The sequence below is a fragment of the Ictidomys tridecemlineatus genome, unplaced genomic scaffold (assembly GCF_052094955.1).
Source record: "Ictidomys tridecemlineatus isolate mIctTri1 unplaced genomic scaffold, mIctTri1.hap1 Scaffold_69, whole genome shotgun sequence".
In the NCBI taxonomy this organism is placed as follows: Eukaryota; Metazoa; Chordata; class Mammalia; order Rodentia; family Sciuridae; genus Ictidomys; species Ictidomys tridecemlineatus.
Window position 1 is genome coordinate 473775 of NW_027524892.1, and position 16387 is coordinate 490161.

Sequence of the window (16387 nt, forward strand, 5' to 3'; positions counted from 1 at the left end):
GGAGTATAGCTTCTCATGTTTCTGGTTGTACGTGATGTAGAATCACATCAGTCATGTGGTCACACATGCACCTAGGGCAATAATGTCTACTCTTCTTCCCACCCCATACCTGGCTCCTCTCCTTTCCCTCCCCTCTGCCTAATCCAAAGTAACTTCATTCTTCCATAGCCACGCTCCTTATTGTGAATTAGTGTCAAATATCAGAGAAAACATTTAAACTGTGGTTTTTGGAATTGGCCTATTTTGCTTACTATGATATTCTTTACTTCCACTCATTTACTGGCAGATGCCATCACTTTGTTCTTCTTTAAAACTGAGTAATATTCCATTGTGCATATTGACCACATTTTCTTTATCTGTTCCTGTGTTGAAGGACACTCAGGTTGGTTCCATAGTAAAATTCTTGTGAGTTGAGCTACTTTATAGCATTGATGTGGTTGGAAATAGACTGAGAAGTGGGATAACTGGGTCAATTGGTGGTTTCATTCCAAGTTTTCTGAGGAATCTCCATACTGCTTTCCATGATGGTTACATCAATTTGCAGTTCTACCAGCAATCTATGAGTGGGTCTTTTCCCCTACATCCTCACCAACATTTATTTTTGCTTGTCTTCTTGATAATTGCCATTCTGACTGAAGTGAAATGAAATCTGAGAGTAGTTTTGATTTGTATTTCTTGAATTGCTAGAGATGTTGAAAATTTTTTCACATATTTGTTGATGAACATACATCTTCTGAGAATTGTCTGCTCAGTTCCTTAGACCATTTATTGATTGGGTTATTTGGTTCGGGGATGTTAAGATTTTTGAAATCTTTATATATCCTGGAAGTTAGTGCTCTATCTGATATGTGTGTAGTAAAGATGTTCTGCTACTCTGTGGGCTCTCTCTTCACATTGTTGATCATTCCCTTTGCTGAGAAGAAGCTTCTGAGTTTGAATCCATCCCATTCATTGGTAAGGAATATCATTTTATGGCCCAGAATATGATCTGTTTCAATTAATTTATGAAGTGCCCTTAAAGGGAACGGGAGTTCTGTAGTTGTTGGGTGTTGTATTATATAACATCAGTTAGGCTGAGGTAGTTGATACTGTTCCTCCATCCTTCTATTTACCCATTTAATGTATTTACTGAGAGACAGGTATCAAAATCTCCCGCAATGGTTGGTAACTGTTTCTCCCTTTCATTCTGTTGATTTTTGTTTTATATATTTTGAAGCTCTGTTACTTAGTGCAAGAGCATTAATTATTGTCATATCTATCTTCAGGATTTCTATTTATGCTAATACTTTTGCAGTTTATTTTATCTTATATTAATACAGCAGTTCCAACTTTTCGTTCTTTATTTTTGCATTATTATTTTCCTGACTTTTTAACTTTCAATCTATCTGTATCTTTAGATTTTAAGCACATCTTTTGTAGCCATGATTAAGTCTTGATTTTTTAACCCATTCTGATAATCTCTGCTTTTTAACTAGGTGTTTAATTCATTCTGTCCAATGTACTACTGATATATTTGGACTTAGGCCTCATATTTTGCTCTTTGTTTCCTGTTTGTACCATCTGACCTCTGCTCTTCTGTTCTTACTTTTCTGCAGTCTTAAATTTTAACCATCAACTTAGAATTAATGTCTTTATTTAAAATTTAAAAACCTTCTAAGTCCATACACTATTACTTTATATTATTTTTTTGGTACCAGGGGCATACCTAGGGGCACTTAATCACTGAGCCACATCTCCAGTCCCCCTTTTTTTTAATTTTTAGAGACTGGGTCTCAGTACAGTTTTTATGGCCTTGCTAAGTTGCTGAAGCTAGCTTTGATACTCCTGCCTCAGCCTGAGTCGCTGGGATTGCAGACATGTGCCACCACACTCGCCCAGTCCATACTAATTTTAACCTCCTATTATATGCCACATTTCTGAGAAAAATTCCAGTTCCATACCTGATAAATCCCACCATACAATGCTGTCATTTTTCTTTAAACTGTAGGATATTTTTTAAATGAATTAAGAGAAAAATGTGATAGTTTGAAACTATGCTCCTGCATAATTTACATAGTTACCATTTCTGGCACTCATATCATTCTGAGGATCTGATCATCTACTGGTACCACTTTACTTTCATCCAGAGACCTTCATTTAGTGTTTCTTGGAGTACAGGTCTGCTGGTGATGGGTTCTGCCAGCTTTTCTTTATCAGAATTGTCTCCATTTTCTCTTAATACTTCATATATTGATTTCAATATACAAAGTGTATACATATATAAAGTATATACATATATACACACATTATGTGTATTCATGTTTATGAAGTTATTTGGTTTTTTTGGCTTGATATAGAATTCTAGTTTGACAATTTTTCCTTTCAGTTCTTGTTTAAAAAATTAAACTATTCTTAGAATAGTTTTTTATTTAAAGAAAAATTGCATGGATATAAAGACATAGTTCTCCTATGCTCTACACCCAGCTGTCCTTATTATTATACCTTTTGTTAATATGGCACACTTATTAGAATTGATGAACCAGTATATTCTGGAGAGATGATGGAGAAATAGTACACCACTGAGGTCATTTAATTTTTCAAATTTTTCATAGAATTTACCAGCAAAGCCAAAGAAACCTGATGTTTTCTCTTTTAGAAGGTTGTGAGCTTTTTATTTATTTTCCTTAATAGAAACAGACCTATTCAGATTGTCTATTTCTCCCTGTGTGAGTGTGAGTAGTTTAGTTTGTCAAGGAACCCATCTATTTTAGCTGAGATATCAAATTTGTGGACATAAAGTGGTTTGTATTAACTTTCTATAGTTTTTAATTTTATTGATTTTTCTTTTTGCTTGCTTTAGGCTTAAATTGCTCTTTTGGCTTTGGCTTTTAAAAGCTAGATTACTGAGTTTAGCCCACTCTTCTTCTCTCATCTGTGTCTTCAGTGCTATAAATTCCACTAAGTGCACTAAATGCTTACACAGTTCATTGGATAAATTGTTAATTTTGATAAATTGTAATTTCTTTTGTTGAATTCAAAATATTTAAAAATTTCCCTTGGGACTATTTTTACTCATTTGTTATTTACAAATGTATTATTGAATTCCCAAATATTTGTGGATTTTTCAGTTCTTTTTCTATTGGTGATTTTCAGCTTAATTTCGTTGTGATATAAGAATATATTTGATTTTCAATCTCTTCAATTTATTGATGACTATTTTATGATACAGGACACAGTGTGCCTTTCTGAATTTTATGTAAACTTGAAAAGAATGTGTACTCTATTCTTTTGGGGGAAAGTATTTCAGAATTCCAATAAGATCAGGTTGATTGACAGTACCATTCTGGTCAACTATATCCTTATTGATTTTCTGCCTGTTTCATCTATCAAGCCCTGACAGAAGTTTTTGGAAGTTTCCAACTATATAGTAGTAAATTTTGTCAATTTCTCCTTGAGTTATATCAGTTTTGGTGTCACATATTTAGATTTCTGTTGCTAAATTCTTACATATTTAGAATTGCTATGTCTTCTTGGAGTTTGTCCCTCTTTATTGCTGATAATTTTCCATATTCTGAAATGTACTTTATGTAAAATCAATATAGCTATTGCAGATGCCCACTGATTAGTTGGTATAGTGCATCTCTGTCCATCATTTGGCTCTAATTGTAACTGGGTCTTCCTAATCAAAGTGGCTTTTTTTACAGACAATATATGGTAGAGTCTTGTTTCTTATTCCGTTTGACACTTTGTTCTTTTAATTGGCATATTTAGAGTAGTCACATTTAGAGTGATTATTGGTAGAGTTGGAGTAGTATTTATTGTATTTATAACTTTTTTCTCTATATTGCCTTTGTTCTTTACGCATTTTCCCATTTCTCTGGTTATATGAGCATTTTATATGATTTCATTTATTCCCTCTCTTAGAATATCAACTATCCTCCTTTATCAGATGTTTAGTAGTTGCCCCAGAGTTTGCAATGTACATCATAAGAATATAAGAACATCCTCAAATAATACTCCACCCTTTCACGTGTAGGGCAGGTACTCTATGATATTGCTCTCATTAATTTCACTTTTTCCTATGCTATAATCACCCAATATATGGTTACTGTTACCGCTCTAAACACATGGTTATCTTTTATATCAGGAATAAGACAAAGAAAGATGGCATTTCACATTTATTTTTTCGCCAGTGCTCTCATTTTCTTTATGTAGATCCAGGTTACATCATTTTTCTTCTCCTTGAAGAACTTGTTTGAACGTTGGCTCAGAGCAGGTTGCTGGTGATAAATACCCTTTGTTTTTGTTTATGTGAGAAACTCTATTTCTGCTTCACTTTTGAAGAATAATTTCACTGTTTTAGTCAGCTTTTGCATCACTGTGACCAAAATACCCAACAAGAAACAATTTAGAGGAGGAAAAATTTATTTTAGCTCACATTTATAGAGGTTCAGTCCATGGTCAGCTGATTCCATAGTGCTGGGCTCAAGCTGAGTCAGAACATGAGGGCAGAAGGTGGCAGAAGAAAGAAGCTCAGAACATGACAGCCAGGAAAGAGAGAGAGAGAGAGAGAGAGAGAGAGAGAGAGAGAGAGAAGCACTTCAGTTCACCAGGAACAAAAATACAAGCCCCAAGGCATGCCCCTAGTTGACCCATCTCTCTACAGATATCACTGGGTTAATTCATATCAGTGGATTCATCTACTTGAGTAGGCTACAACTCTCACAATCCAACTTTCCACATGGAGGCCTCTGGGTCCTGAGTCCTCACCCACTCCCTCATGATGTTTTCACCTTCATAAATAATATATATTATTTAACCCTGGCCTGCCTGTCTATTCTACATTCAGAGAAACCTGTTTCCTGAGGGTATGGGGAGGCTCTGAGGGGCTGGGACAGAGCCCTCCTGGAAGGGGAGATCCTAGCTCTCTGGAGACCCAAGCTCAGGAACCAACACTGTCTGGCTCTTTGACCTTGGGCAAGACACTTAACATTTCTCTCATCCTTAAAATATGGCGACAGTAATAATCACAGTGACTGACATGGCTGGCTTCCTGGAAAGGGCTGGAGATGAGAGGAGAGAAAACCAATCATCCAGGATAATACCAAATGTACCTCAAACACAGAAATAAAACTTATTATTAGTTTTAATTGTGTGTATTCTTTAGGAGTGTGTGTGTGTGTGTGTGTGTGTGTGTGTGAGAGAGAGAGAGAGAGAGAGAGAGAGAGAGAGAGAGAGAGAGAGAGAGAGAGAGAGAGAGAGAGAGAGAGAGAGAGAGAGAGAGAGAGAGAGAGAGAGAAGAGTCATTATGTGTGGTACTGGAGATCAAATCCAACCCAGGGTCTTTTGCATGGTAGGCATGCACTGTACCACTGAGCTACAGCAGTCCCAGCTCTTTTTTATTTTCAGACATGATCTCACTAAATTGACCAGGCTGGCCTCCAACTTGTGGTCCTCTTTTCTTAGCCTCCCACACAGCCTCCCAAGACTTTACAGGAATTCAGTGTCATAACTGGCTTAGGATTTGCTATATGTAAGATCTTGCTATCTGCCAATAGATAATTTTTCTCCTTTTTTTTCCAATCAGATATTTAATTTTTTTCTTGCCTAATTTCTTTGGCTGTAACTTTTAATAAATATGTTATTTTTTCATAAATGCCCTTCATCATGTTGAAGAAGTTTTCTTTTGTCTTTGTTTTGTGTGTGTATTTGAAGTATGGAAAGGTATTAGATTTTTTCAAATGTTTTTCTGCATCAAATGATTATGTTGAATTTTTCCTTCACTATTAATGTATAGTGTACTAGATAATTGGCATTATTCCAAGTTAGTGTTTAATAATAATTAAGACCAGGGTCAAGACTTTAAGATACTATATTCAAGAAACTGGGGGGAAAATCACTCCATAAACTCACTACATGGTATGTCATAAGAATGCACCTTATAAAATCTTTCTACACATAGTAGTTAGCTGCAAGAAACCATTCTTAGTTTAGGAAAATAGTGTTCCAAATTTCAGGGTAAACTACTAGCAACCTTCAACTCTTCTGTGTGGCAATATCCGATTTTTGTTTCCAAACTCTTCAACCTTAGCCTAAATTATGGAGTCTGGAGTGCTTTTCTCCAACCGTGTGATTACCAATATTGTCAATTTTTGCAGTGATCTGATGAGATGTAGTCTGACGTGTATCTTGCATTCATTTCCTGAGCATGTGCTCAATAAGGTGAGATCCTGCATGATGTTGGGGTCAGTCTTGGTCATCTCCCCAAATAATGCATCAGACTATCACCTATATGACATTTTTTGGAGAGGAGGTTGTGTGCTAGGGGTTTAACCTAGGGATGCTTTACCACCGAGTTTCATCCCCAGGTCTTTTTATTTTTTATTAGAGACAGGGTCTCATTAAGTTGCAGAGGACCTAAGTTACTGAGGTTGGCTTTGAACTTGTGATTCTCCTTTCTCAGCCTCCAGAGTCACTGGATTTATAGGCATGCCCCACCATGGCCAGCTACACTCCAATCTTTCTTGTACCAGGGTATTTTTGGTACAGGAGACTGAACCCAGGGGTGCTTATCACTGAGGTACTTCTAAAGCCCTTTGTATTTTTTATTATGAGAGTTGCTGAGGCTGACTTTGATATTTCCATCCTTCTGTCTCAGTCTCTCAGTCACTGGGATTACAGTTTGTGCCAGCATGTCCCAGGTGATAAGATTATGTTTTAAATGCTAAATTTTAAAGCTTTTGATATTTTCATTTTTCATAATTATTATTGTCCTTTAATCATTTTATAGGCCCATCTTTGTCTCTTTTAATAGATTTCTACTTTTAAAAGTCTGTTTATCTAATATAAGTATAGCTATTTCTACCCCCTAAATTTGTTTGCATGAAATAGCTTCCTTCATCCCTCAATTCACAAGTTTTTACTGCACAGTTAAAAACACATGAACTGTAGCAGCATAACAGTACATTTTGTTTTATTATTCATTCTGCCAGTCTTAATCTTTTAATTGGGTACTTTAATTTACATTCAACTTTTGTATAGTTAAGAACATATTGCTATTAAATCATTAATTTTTTACTGGTTGCTTTCATTTTATTTCATTTGTTACTTTCTTATTTATCCTTGATTTGGTGATTTCTGTATGGATAAGGTGATTCTTTTTCTCTTTTGTATATCTGCTGTCCTAGTGAGTTTTGTAGTTTTACATATATTAATGACAAAGCCTTCACATCTGGAAATAGGACTCTGATAAGAATTTATTTATTTATTATAATTAGGTATATATGACAGCAGAATGCATTTTGATTCGTTGTACACAATTTCAGCACAACTTTTCATTTATCTTGTTGTACACAATGTAGCATTGTACCATATGTGTAATCATACATGTACCTAGGGTAATGATGTCCATCTCATTTCACTGTCTTTCTTGCTCCCATGTCCCCTCCCCACCACTTCCTCCCTTTTTCCCAAAGTTCTTCCATTTCCCCCATGCCCACCCCCTCTCCCATTATGGATCAGCATTCACTTATCAGAAATAATAGTTGGCCTTTGGTATTTTGGGATTGGCTGACTTCGCTTAGCAAGATATTCTTTAACTCCATCCATTTACCTGCAAATGCCATAATTTTATTCTCTTTTAATGCTGAGTAATCAATATTCCATTGTGTATATATGCCACAGTTTCTTTATCTATTCATCTATTAAAGGGCATCTAGACTGCTTCCACAATTTAGCTATTGTGAGTTGAGCTGCTATAAATAAACATTGATGTGGCTGTGTCAACAAAGTATGCTGATTTTAAGTCCTTTGGGTATAGACCAAGGAGTGGAATAGCTGGGTCAAATGGTGGTTTCATTCCAAGTTTTCAAAGGAATCTCCACATTGTGGTAAGCATTTCTTTTAAGGCTGGTCTGGTGGCAAGTTTTCTCAATTTTTGCTTATCTTGGAAAAGATTTATCTTTTAATTCTAAATGTTAGTATGCCTGCCTGCCTGCCTTCTTCCCTTCCTTATGTTTTGACTTTAAAGACCTTATCCCAATCTTTCCTTATCTTTACAGTTTCTTCTGAGAAAACAGCTTTTCATTTATATACGTCCTGATGCTTTTCTCTTTCTGCTTTTAAAATTCTCTCCTAGACTTCTAACACTTTGACTATATTATGCCTCAAAGAAGACTTTTATTTTGGAAAATCTGTTTGGTTTTTTTGGACTACATGGGCTTAGATTTTCACATTTTTCTTAAAATTTTGATGATTTCAGTTATTATTATGTTAAGTAGGCTTTCTATAACTATTTCTTCTTCTCTTCGTCTGGAACATAATAATGCAAGTATTTGCTTAGTATTATCCCATAAGTGTCATAGTCTTTCCTTATTCCTTTTTACTTATTTTTTAAACTTGTTCATCTGAGTAAAAAAAGATATTTCAAAAGATATTTGAAGACATTTCAAAGAAGTGTCTTGAAGCTGAGAATTTGTTGTTGTTGTTATTCTGCTTGATCTAGTCTATTGTTGAGGCATTTGACTACATTTTTGAATGCAATTTGTTGACTGCTTTAGTTCTAAGATTTCTGTTTGGTTCTGACCTCTGCTGAATTTTCTTACTGAAAGCATGAGCTGATTTTCTAGTTTTGTTAAGATGTCTAGTTTGTGTTGATTCTCATTGAGTTTCCTTTAAGTCACCATTTCAAATTATTTTTCAGGTAATTTATTAATTTCCCTTTCCGTGAGATCTGTCATTAGAATTATTTTATCCTTTAGAAGCATAACATTATGTTGGTTTTTCATATTTTTTGTCACTTTAATTCTAGGTGGGCACAGCAGTTTGGTCTCTATGTAGTGTTTCCAGCTAGAATCAGGCTAGTGATACTTGTGGATGTGTGGGTGGTTTACAGAATTGCTTTGTGATCTGGGATTCAGCTTTCTTATGAAGGGCAGGTTTTCTGGTGGCTCTGGACACAGTATCTGCAGCCGTAGGTGAAAGGTACTTGTAGTTTCTGTAGGTCATGTAGGAATGGGGCAACTCTAGTAGGCCTAGGCATGTGTCATGTGGCTGGTGTGACAACAGAAGCAAGAAATTGTCAATTACTAATAAACCCATGGGTGAGGGGCTGTTCTGGAAGGCACAGGTGGGTTTGGCACTGTGTGTATAGTAGTAGGGCATGGGGTACCCACTGATGTCTGAGGACTACATAGAGCCAGATCACTCTCATGGCCCTGGGTAGCATGAAACAGTGCCCCCAACAGTGGGGATGGTGTATTTGTCTTTGTCAGAGGACAGTGTAGGGACCCAACCTCACCAGTGTGCTCAGAAGGAGCCTGTCAGTGTCAGAGGACTGTGTTGATTGCCTTTGTTTGTGCTGATTGCCTTTGGTTATGCCACTCACAGGTCTCTTGGTTATTTCTTCAGTTGTGAGTAGGTAATTCAGGCTGTTTTCTAGTATTTCAGGGCCTCTGTGGGCTGTGATACTCAAAGAAAGCCCCCTCAGTACATTTTAGGTCCATGTATAGGGGGGCAGGTTGGCCTGCTTCTTGGGACCATGGGTTGGTAGAATTCCAAAATGGTTCATGTAGCAGGAACTTAGTGGGAGAGGATACAGCATAGGTTGACCCCTTTCTCTTGGGTAATGTAGCAGCTTGAATTCCTTAGAAGCACCCCAACTTGAACGCAGGAGCTGTGAGGACTTTAGGTCTCTCTAGCGGCAAATATGTCAGTTGCTCATTATGTTAGTGAAGGCTGCTGAAGACCTCCTGATTACGGATTCCCGTATTAAATCTCTTGTATTTGGGGGTTTATCTCAACTAGGCAGTTAAGATGGTAGATGTTCTGGGTTTATTCCCTTCTTTACAAGGCTATCCTGGGTCTCTGTTCTCCATAGCATTTCTGTCACATTCCTAGTGTACTCTGGCACTCTCCTTCAAATGCTTCAATGGAATATGTGTTATTTTTATTTGTGTTTTTTTTTCTTCTGCTTTGGAGGGAAGTGCACCAGACATCTCTAATCAGCAGTCTTGCTGATGTCAACCCTCCATATGGTTGCTCTTTTTAGTTTTGAGGAAAAGCACACCAAACCAGATTCTAGGGCTACCTTCTTTTTGTACAGTCCCCAGGGTTTCCTTCTGGATAATTTGTCCTTACATTCTCAAAGATCTTAGGCTTCCAAAGAACTTGTGCATCTTGAGAATATCTTTAGAGCAGTTTCAACCTTCAGCTTGCAGATAGGAAACACAAAATGGCTATTAATCATTCTCATGGGGAAAACAGCTTATAACTAGAGAATTCCAAGGCCTATTTAGTCTCTATTCATGGGAACCAAAGACTGAAAAAAAATATGATTGTCATTTTTCCTTGTTCAGACATAAGACAGACAGATAGATAGATAGATAGATAAATGGAGTTCTTACATCATGTAACATTATGTTGCTAACATGAATTAAAGCCTTACAAAATTTTACAAATAGAACTAAAAAATTAAGTTTTTGTCATTGTAGATAAAATAGCATGGTCAGAGTTTTCTGAGTATGAAATAATACATAGACTTGAAATTTTTATAGAAACAATTGACAGAAATGTTAAGCATGACTTAGGAGGGACAAAATGAAGACAGTTATTTTTCAAAAAGGGTTTGTGAATGAAAATGCAGAGAGCAGAGTTAGGGATAATTGGAACTATTTTTCTGAGTGACTGAAAGAATATTTGTGCTATTAACTGCACTAAGAAAAATGTTGTACACACTGGGCCTATTCAGAAAGTGGAGTCTGGCCTTTGGGCTGTCAATCCTGTATGTTTCTACCACTCTAAATTTGGCATGCAGATGGTACTCATCATTACAATTGTTGTTTAACATTTATTGAATATTGACAGTGTGCTAAGCCTGGTGTGGAATATTGGAAAGGCATTCATTTCTGCACATTCCCCCTCCCACCTCCATCTGGTTCCTTCATTTTAGTATTGTCATGTTTCTTGGCACTTTGAAGTTGGTCATTGGCTTGTTATTCACTTAATAATTACCAACGACATGACACATGATGAAAAGATTTGAAGCATTTTAAAAGCTCATTCATTTATCAAGCCACCATTTGTGGGAGATGGGTGCATGACATTAGTTTAAACTTTGATCGAATAAGGGTTGTAATGTTTTTAGTATGCATGCAATTTTATGAAGAGTTTTACCTTTATTAGGTTACCTTGATCTTAACAAAAATGGAAAATATTGTTTTAGTTCAAAATCTTTAAAATCACATCGAAATGCACAGGATTATATAAGATTCTAATTTATAATGCAAATATAAATTTATAATATAAATATAATTAAAATTATAATCTATAATTGTACAATTTATAAAATTATCATCAGTGCTCCCCACATATGCATAATATGGATTTTTAAAGTAAAATTAAAGATTATGGAAAAATCAGAATCCTTTCTGTTTTTACCACAGCACAATTTACCTCTTCCCTACTCTTCCAGAAGTAAACATCATCATAACTTGGCAAATTTTTCATCCTTTTAGCCAGATATACATGTTTCTTTTGAGAATATATAATATAGTTTACTCTGTTTTAAATTTTAATTATTTTGCTCTATGCATTTCCTTTTAAAAAAGGAAATTTTTATGTTCAACATTATATTTACGGTATCTATAATTAAGCTTAACTATTGTTTAGCACTCTATCTCTAATTTTGGAAATAAATTATATTTTTTTCATACAGTGTTTTAAATAGACATTTTGCTTCCAATCTTTGCTATTACTTTTTAAAATTTTTATTCTTTGCTTTTATTAGTGCATTGTAGTTGTGCATAATAGTTGGATTCATTTTGATATGATCATACATGCATGAAATTGACTTTACTCCATTTCTGTCCCCTATGCTTGCTTCTCCTTTCTCTCCCCTTCTCCCTCCCCTTCCTCTATTCTACTGATCTACCTTCCACTCACTTATTTATTTTTAATGAGGCTTCATAGATATACATATAGCTGGAATTCATTGTGGTGTATTTCTGCATGCACATAGAGTTATTTTGTAAAGTACACAGAAGAAAGGATATTATAAAGATAAAAGTATAAATTGATACAATCAAATCATTTGCTATCATTTAGACAGAATATTTCAGAGAAGCAAAATAGAGGAAAATGTTTGGCTTACTTTATAAGTCTAGTATAACTTGATATTAAAAAGAAATAAGGACAATGTAAGAAAATTATAGAATAACTTTGTTTTGTCTACATAAATGTAACTATATTGAATAAGTTAAGCAAACATAATCTAGCAGTGTATGTGAATGAGTGTGTAATGTATTATCAACAAATGAGCTATCATTATGCATTTATTAAAATAGCTAAAAGTAAAATGACTGATAATATCAAGTACCTGTGAGAGTGTAGAGCAACTAGAATATGTATATGTTATTAATGGAATACAAATTGATAGACATTTAAGAAATCAGTTTGGTTATTTGCAATTTTGTTGATAATTTGATATAAGTGGAGAAATGAAGTATGTATTTATTTAAAAAAAAACTTGGGTTGCAAAGTTTATTGCAGCTTTATTTATAATGGCTAAAATCTCAAAACAACTCAAATGCCAAAAAACTGTTGACTAGATAAACTATGGAATACATGCATTGGAATGCTGTTTAGCAGTAACACAAGTAATTACTAATTCATGCAGTTTCATGGACGAACTGCACATTCATCATGCTAAGTAAAATAAGACTGATTCAAAAGGCTACAAATTGTATTATTCCATTCATGTTATGTCCTGGAAGAGTTACAACTATAAGAAAACAGTTTAGCCAAAGGACTAAATGTGAAGGAAGTAGATTGACTACAAAAGACCATGTGGTAATTTGTGGGGTGATATGAATATTCATTCTCTGTTTTCTCTCATATGCGGAAGCTAACCCACAATAAAAGTAGAGGGATAAAAAAGAATAGAATTCAGTTGAGTAGACAAAGGGGAATGAGAGAAGGGAGGGGAGATGGGAAAAGGAAAGAGTGGAATGAATCTGACATAACATTCCCATGTACATAAGTGAAAAATACCATGGTGAATCTCACTATGTATACATCCACAAGAAATTAATTTAAAAAAAAAATCACTATGGGTAAGTGGCAGAAAGATCAGAAGAGGGAAGGGAACAGGGGTGGGAGGAGGGATGGGGAAGGAGAGACACTGGGGACTGAATTAGAACAAGATATATTCCATGCTTTCATAATTATGCCAAAATGGATTCATGTATAACTAAAAAGATAAATTTTAAAGTTTCATTCTCTTAATTTTGACAATTCTTGTATGGCTGTGTGCATGTCTTAAAAATTATAGAACTGAACTCAGAAAAAAAATAATTCTATCATATTTGAATTATAACCAATAAACCTGACTTTGTCGGTAGGTTTTATACACACTAATGGGAGTTTTATTCCTACATGCTTGATATCAATAATGTTATTTTAGATGAAATGCTTTCCAAAATCCAGTCTTGAACTCTTGCTAAAGCATAAAGTTTTGTTTAATTTTATTGTCTTGGATAAATCCCAATAACTTGCAGAACTTTTACATAAATTCTAATTTGTAAAAATATGTTTGGATTTTTATTTGTGCACAATTATCTCAACAGTAGCTCATAAAATTTTTGCTCATTCTTAAAAAATAATTTTAAAAACGCAGAAAATAAAGTTCATAGATATTGTCATTCACTGAAGTCTATAGGGCTTAAACATGGCAGAACTGTAACACCTATCCTGATTTTTTAAATACAACCCCAGTGTTTTCTAATTAATTTTAAAATAATTTGTTTTAATTATTTCATTTAACATATTTGTATTGAAAGTGTTATGTTTGCAAGGTTGCAGTGGATACCTCTTTTCTGGGCCAGCCTAACACTTTTTTATTTTTAAATAATACATTCTCCATTTCCCTTGCCCTAATATCACACTCCATCTAGGAATTTAGGTGGGGGTAATACATGTATATCTTATCAGGGTGCCACATACTCTGTTTATAGTAAATGGATTAGGGATCATTAAATGGCACCATTATTAATATTCAATCCTAGAAATTTTACTGGATTAATTTGATAAGAGGAGCAATCTCTCTGTCAGGCCTGCAGAGCTATAGAATATAAACTCAGTGTTGCCAGAGGCTGAGGTGTGGTGAAACTTTCCTAGGGTAGAGAACCAGCACAGAAGACAACAGAGCTGCGATGAACTTCTGTTGGCATCATTCATTCAATATTCCCTGAAGCCATAGAGATCCCTGGAATTAACACTTATGTGAAATAATGAACTTCCTTTTCTTTTTGGAATGGGCTTGAATATGAAATCATCTCCTGATTTACTGAGTCACAAAATGAGACATTAGCTCACATGTAATTTATGCCCTCAAGAACTCAGGGACTTGGAAAAATAATACACATAAATTTATTATAGTAATAACGTTGCTATGTTACTTTAATTGATTACCTCACTTAACTGATTATCTCACATTCCAGAACATTAGTAAGAATAAATTGAGTTAAGTAAATAGGAACCATTTTCTCATGCAAGCCAAAAAGTTAGTAGTATTTTAAATTTAAATAGAGGGAAATTTTAAAGACGATAGTCATCCAGTAAAGAGATATAATCCAAATAAACTAAATTCAGATTTCATCTTTTACTGTTGGCAGCTTTTTGGACATATTTTATTTCAAAGACCTAGATTTCTTAATATAAATGTTGAAGGTCAGATGAAGACTAGGTCATTCCAAACATTTAAAGATAAATGCTTTTTCCATTTGTTGGAAAAAAATCACAAGGCAATAAACTCCAGATCTACTATCAGGAGAGAAGAATGAGACAAGGACCCTTCCCAACTTACCTAGCCAAAGACCTCTCATTCATTGATCACTGCTTTCTGCCATTTGTTTGTCATATATTGTTAAATAAAAGCTGAAGAAATAAATATCAGAATCTACAACATAAAAAGTATTGTTAAATAACATTTTTAGAAATTCAATAAGTTGGAAATCAATCAAAAATGAAAAAAAACACTTTAACTCAAATGATGATTTATATTAAAACCTTGAATTTAAGAAAAAGTAAATTTTTTAGACATAACTTGTGTGAGATGTATAAAGAAGTTTACTAAATGGTAATAAGGCTAAACCATGAAAACTTAGGTAAGTACTTATCACTCTCTGTAATACAAGTACAGCATATAAGCTGGTCTGTTTTATTCAGCTTTTTCATCTGTGACCAAAACACCTGATAAGAACAACTTAAAGGAGGAAAAGTTTATTTGGGACTCAGGGTTTCAGAGATCTCAGTCCATTGGTAGCTGACCATTGCTCTGGACCCAAGATGAGGCAGTACATCATGGGGGAAGACGCCCAGCAGAGAAATGCTGCTCAACACAAGGCAAGGTCAGGAAAGAGAGGTAGAGGGCTGGGGGAGGGAGAAGGGGAGAGAAAACTGGAGAGAGGGGAAGCTTGCACATGGGAAAGATGCATCATTCTAGGGCACACCCCCAGTGACTCACCTCCTCCAGCCACACCCCACTTGCCTTCAGTTATCACCCAGTCAGTCCATTCAAACTAGGATAAACTGATTAGGTTACAGGTCCCCCAATCCAATCATTTCACCTCCAAGCACTCCTGTATTAACACAGGAGCTTTGGGGGGAACACTTTATATATAAACCTTAACACTGCCTAAATGTCAAGTATATCTTCAATGCACATTTTGTTTTAAAGAGATGCATTAAACCTAGAGAACAATTCAGAGAAAATTGACATCTTTATTATATTGAGTTCTATACCCCATAAACATTCTATGCTTCTTCCTTTATATAGGTCCTCTATTTCTTCCAATCTCATTTTGTAATTTGTAGGATGCAAATCCTCTGTTATATTAGACTTTTGCTTAATAATGTTTCCTTTTATGTTTTTTAAGCTATTGTCAATTGTGTCTCAAATTTTATTTCTAGTACATAAAAGTGTAGTTGATTTTTGTAATTTATTTGTAAACCCTGAAATTTTGTTGAACTCACTTAACAGTTTTATGATTTTTAAAAATACAATAGTAATCATGAGAGATTGGGAAGGTTGTAGGGGTAGCATAGATAAAGAAAAGTAGATTTGATCAGTTTTTCTGGTATACAGGTGTTAAAATATGACACTGAACCCCATTAAAGCATACAATTAATGCATAAACATTTTTTAAATGTGATATGTGTGTGTGTACAATGAAAACTACATAGCCTTTAAAAAGAAGAAAATTTTGTCTTTGTGAAAATAGAATCCTTAAGATTTTTCATATAGACAATTATATCATATATGCAAATGAGGATAATTTTATTTTTACTTTTCAATTGATAATGCCTTGCATTTCTTTCCCTACTTTTACTGCAAGGACTAGAACTTCTAGGT

General features: G+C 34.7%; 1 protein-coding gene across 4 annotated transcripts in view; it reads left to right on the plus strand.

The window, feature by feature from the left end:
• The window catches only part of LOC144374416 (palmitoyltransferase ZDHHC19-like), an 89653-nt gene that overhangs the window by 59394 nt on the left and 13872 nt on the right, over positions 1-16387 (plus strand). The window lies entirely within an intron of this gene.